Here is a 6,052-nt window from a genome sequence, read left to right on the forward strand (position 1 = left end):
GTAGATCACGTCATTTGTGACTTGTGCGAGATGTTTATTAGGTTCCTGGTGTAAGGTTTCTAAAACGAAATAGAACCACACACAACAAACCCAATTCTTTGACTCTATACCGATTTCGGCTAGACCGTGTTAAGAAATGGCACTCTCTTTAAACCACCCGCAACAATATAATTTTCTGACCAAATTAATAGTATTTAGAACAGGTCGTTATCGAGATACTGACATCCGATGTTCTTATCTTATATTTTCTTAAATTTTAAATCGTCTACGCTGGTTTGCCGATTTTAATGTTCATTTGATGCGAACTGGATTTAAGATCTAAATGCAGGGAGGTGCTGTTTATGAATACCTGGTCTGATTTCAGATTAGAAAGACACTAAAGTGTACTTCGAAACAGTTCATTGATAATACCTGGGCCTGGACCTCAATAAAACATTTCTTTGACCCCAATAAAATATTTCTTTGACCTCAATAAAACATTTCTTTGACCCCAATAAAATATTTCTTTGACCTCAATAAAACATTTCTTTGACCTCCTAAAATATTAATTTGACCTCAATAAAACATTTCTTTGACCTCAATCAAATATTATTTTCTTTGACCTCAATAAAACATTTCTTTGACCTCAATAAAACTTTCTTTGCAAAAACATCAACCTGACTTTGCCAGGACCACTCGACCTCCCTCTGCTGCATTGTTTTTTAAATATGAAAACCATAATAGTCGGTCTTTTCATGATGCAAGATGTAAGCTGTATGTCCTCTCCTCTGTTTACAAGTTGATGACAGGGGCAGTCTGGAAGAGATTTCCGGCTCCCTTCAGTCTCTTGCTCCTTGAGTTGAGCTTTTCCACCCTAGTTGATCCCCTGCACAGCTGTTTTGTAAGCTGTTTCTTCTTAAGCTTTCTCCTTATCTTTCCTTTGATGTCCCTCTTCTTTCTTATTCCTGCAAAACAAACCGTTTGAAGCGACATGAATACACAGACACGGAGCAGTATAACTGGACTTCTTTCCATCTGTTTTAAACTCGTACGCAAGGTTCGTTGGTCCGTGTTTAACGCCGCACTCAGCAATATACCAGCAATATGGTGGCGGTCTGTAAGTAATCAAATCTAACTAACAGCGACCAAGAATCTGTTATCCATCCTGGTGCCATTTTCTCAAATGTGACAAGGGTTGAAGTATTGTAAAATTATTATCCATTGTGGGGATACGTAAGTCCCTAAACATTCAAGGTAACTGAAACTTACCGAATTTTTAAAACGCAGTATTTTTATGTTTTTAAGTTATTGCTAAATTTAAGTAACAGCGGCTGAGGGGATGATATAAATCCGTCTAGGGTCCATGCAGGTACCCAAAGTACTATAAGTCCCCATGGTCTCTAGTGTAGTGATCTACCTTCAGTTGCTGGTGATCTATAGCCCGTATTGAATTTTCTTGCATTATAGTATAAGTTTTAAGTTACACGCTAGTTTTATATCTCTATCTGTGATACACTAGTAGTTTTACTGTTCTTCGTAAACAGTTTTATTGCTTCTAATATTATTGATCTTTTCTGATAATTAACTGTTCTCGTCACGATATGGCTGAAATATTGCCGATGTGACGATAAATATTAACTCACTCACTCACTCACTCACTCAAATGTGACAAAACAGGTCTAAGCCGAGCCTAAGTCCCGGTTCATTTATGTCGCCTCTACGGAAACAACCGTACACTCGTTCTGGGTGATTATGATTTGTAATTGCTTCAAGGTATATGGTAATTTGCTCTGTAAGGAGGAACCCAAGAATTGGGAAGAACAACACATTTCTGTAAAGCAAGACCTCCAGCTTGACCAAAGAGCCTCAAATGAATAAGTTTTTCTTTTAAATAGAACTACGGTCAAATAATGTTTTCACCAGCATCATTTTTCTCTCAAATGCCTACCTGACCCCGCTGGCTGTGTCAGATGCACCATGATGAAGTATCTGGCCACGCCATGTTTTCGCCTGCACTTCGCCTGCTTGTGGATTGCCACAAATCCTGATGGGGTGTGTGGCGTCCGCCATACCAGGGAGGTGGTATTGGACGTGTTCAGCCTGACAGTAAAGGACATGTTGGCCTCCTTCAGGAGGATGTTGATCTCATACAGGGAAGGCTTTGGCGATCCTCGCTTGATGGTCGCTTGCACATATATGTCTGCAATGAAAGCGTTACATCAGTTGGAGATAGTAAAAGTGAAATGGGGATTTATAATCTGTACCAGTTTGTCTTGTGTATACGTCGCTCTCAGCATTATTCCAGCTACATGGTGGCGCTCTGTAAATAATCGAGTCTGGACCAGACAATCCAGTGATCAACAGCGTAGATTGATGCTCATGATATTGATCACTGTATTGTCTTGTCGAATCTCGATTATTTTCAGACCGCCGCCATGTAGCTGTAATATGTTTCAGTCCGACGTTAAACAACTAGCAAACAAACAAACAAAACGACAATAACTGATGAAATAAATACATAATAGACATAACAGACACTTGAGAAAAGAATCGGAGATTGATAGATACAAACGCATATGTGTACATTGTCACTTAATTTGATGTCATTACATAGGCGGATCCAGGAATTGTTGGGGGGGCGGGGGTTTCAGGGGTTCCACCAATGCAAAACATTAACTTCAATGTGGTCTTCAGTCATTTTCAAAAGGGGGGAGGGGTCGAATCCCTTGGCTCCACCTTCAATGCGCTACGACCACTTTGCAGAACGTGACTCTGGTTCCTTGGTCATGAGACATCCTAAGCAGTTAAATATTTACTTACGCATTACCATTCACACTTGGTATTCCTTGTGTTCTTATGTTTCCCACATGTTTACTCCTTTAGGCCCAGTCCATTAAATCGACAGGCACTTTACATGCTGTTACAGTGGAATTCTAATATGCATCTGAGCATGTGCTGCTCCTGGCGAGCCCATATAGCATAAGTTCCCAACAGTGATGTATAGCCAATATTAATCTATTTCTTAAGCAATTTTGAGAACAATCTCTTAGCATGTATTATCAAGAATGGCATTCCTGTCTAGACAATAGTTCAAGATACCAGTTGTACAGATCACATAAGAGCTTAATTCAACCAGAACTATATCTATCTGTATTGACATCTAGAAATATCAGACGCACACTTGTCAATTTTCGATTGGGCTTGTTAGACTTATCAGTAAATAAGGGCAGACGATTTTCAATAGAGAGACGTTTAAGGATATGTCCATTATGTAACTCGGCTATAGAAGATGAAATTCACTTCGCTTTTGTATGCCCACATTATGCTGATTTAAGAAAAAAATATATCCCAAATAATTACCTCTTAAAACATCCTTCATCTGCCTTTGCTTCCATTCTATCTTCCAAAAATGAACATGTAATACGTAATCTTGCGCTTTATGTAAAGCATGCTGTTTTCCTTAGAAGCAATATCTTATCTGAACTGTAATTTCTTTGTGAAATGTCTGTAACATGTGCTGTATATATACTTGTATTACCTTGTATATGGGCCGGAGGCCTTAAGTACAATAAATATCTTTGACTTGGTAAACAAACGTGATGTAGCACTCGTGTGTGTTAGCAGTAGAATTCATGTAAATGTGATGCCTAGTGGGTAAAGCGTTCGCTCGTCACGCTAAAGACCCGGGTTTGATTCCCCACCCCACTCCCACCCCCAGTGATATTGCTGGAATATTGCTAAAAGCGGCGTAAAACTAAACTCACTCACTCACTCATCAGTAACTGAATCCAAGTGCGCCATCTGAAATGGCAATATTCCAGAAAAACACAAAATTTCCATTCCGATGGACTTTTGAATTTGAATTTTGATGCGAATTTGTGTGCAAGTAACTCCATGAGAGAAATAGGTTACGCCACCTGTCGTTTTGTTGGTTTTGGGGGTTTTTGCTGTGTAGATCTGTGGCCGTGTTTTTATTCGTAACTGTATTGTTCGTTTGTGTGTGTGCTCTACCTACTAGATTCAGTGGCATTTATGGATGGAGCTGGGTAGATCTGGAATGTTCCTGGTTGAACTCGGACTGCTCTTGAGCACATCTGTTTGTCTGTAGTCGTCCCAAAACCGTCCAGGTGCATTTTCACTGTAAACAGCAAATCAAAATAACCAAACTTCATTAGGTAGGCTCTAACACTAGGGATGTGTACATTCAGAGACATTGATGTGAGGTATACACGTTGAGCGATTTAGCTATTAAATGTACACATCAGGCAAGGAAAAAATATTAGATAAACACTTCCATTCGGTGTGAGATATACATGCTGAGCAGGCAAGGTGTGGGATTTTTCCACATTGAGCAGACAAGGTGTAAGATACACATGTTGAGGAGGCAAAGTGTGAGACATACATGTTGAGCAGGCAAGGTGTGAGATATACATGTTGATCAGACAAGATGTGAGGTACACCTGTTGAGGAGGCAAGGTGTCAGATACACATGTTAAAGAGGCAAGGTGTCAGATGCACATGTTGAGAAGGCAAGATGTGAGATACACATGTTGAGCAGGCAAGGTGTGAGGTACAACTGTTGAGGAGGCAAGGTGTCAGATACACATGTTGAGCAGGCAAGGTGTCAGATACACATGTTGAGCAGGCAAGGTGTCAGATACACATGTTGAGCAGGCAAGGTGTCAGATACACATGTTGAGCAGGCAAGGTGTCAGATACACATGTTGAGCAGGCAAGGTGTCAGATACACATGTTGAGCAGGCAGGTGTCAGATAAGGTGTCAGGCAATGTGAGATACATGTTGAGCAGGCAAGGTGTCAGGATACACATGTTGAGCAGGCAAGGTGTCAGATACACATGTTGAGCAGGCAAGGTGTCAGATACACATGTTGAGCAGGCAAGGTGTCAGATACACATGTTGAGCAGGCAAGGTGTCAGATACACATGTTGAGGCAAGGTGTCAGATACACATGTTAAGCAGGCAAGGTGTCAGATACACATGTTGAGCAGGCAAGGTGTCAGATACATGTTGAGCAGGCAAGGTCAGATACACATGTTAAGCAGGCAGGTGTCAGATACACATGTTGAGCAGGCAAGGTGTCAGATACACATGTTGAGGAGGCAAGGTGTCAGGATACACATGTTGAGGCAGGCAAGATACACATGTGTGTGAGATACACATGTTGAGCAGGCAAGGTGTCAGATACACACATGTTGATAGGCAAGGTGTCAGATACACATGTTGAGCAGGCAAGGTGTCAGATACACATGTTGAGCAGGCAAGGTGTCAGATACACATGTTGAGGCAGGCAAGGTGTCAGATACACATGTTGAGCAGGCAAGGTGTCAGATACACATGTTGAGCAGGCAAGGTGTCAGATACACATGTTGAGCAGGCAAGGTGTCAGATACACATGTTGAGCAGGCAAGGTGTCAGGTTGAGCAGGCAAGGTGTCAGATACACATGTTGAGGAGGCAAGGTGTCAGATACACATGTTAAGCAGGCAAGGTGAGATACACATGTTGAGGAGGCAAGGTGTCAGATACACATGTTGAGCAGGCAAGGTGTCAGATACACATGTTGAGCAGGCAAGGTGAGCAGGTTGTTGAGGAGGCAAGGTGAGAGACATACATGTTGAGGGAGGCAATGTGAGCAGGCAAGGTGTCAGATACACATGTTGAGCAGGCAAGGTGTCAGATACACATGTTGAGGAGGCAAGGTGTCAGATACACATGTTGAGGAGGCAAGGGTCAGATACTACGTTAAGCAGGCAGATACACATGTTAAGCAGGCAAGGTGTCAGATACACACGTTGTTGAGGCAAGGCAAGGACACATGTTGAGCATAGGTGTCAGATACACATGTTTAGCAGGCAAGGTGTCAGATACACACGTGTTGAGCAGGCAAGGTGTCAGATACACATGTTGAGCAGGCAAGGTGTCAGATACACATGTGTTAAGCAGGCAAGGTGTCAGATACACATGTTAAAGAGGCAAGGTGTCAGATACACATGTTGAGCAGGCAAGGTGTCAGATACACATGTTGAGCAGGCAAGGTGTGAGATACACATGT

Source organism: Haliotis rubra, unplaced genomic scaffold, assembly GCF_003918875.1.
Source record: "Haliotis rubra isolate DU_JTF1 unplaced genomic scaffold, ASM391887v1 Scf215, whole genome shotgun sequence".
Taxonomy (NCBI): Eukaryota; Metazoa; Mollusca; class Gastropoda; order Lepetellida; family Haliotidae; genus Haliotis; species Haliotis rubra.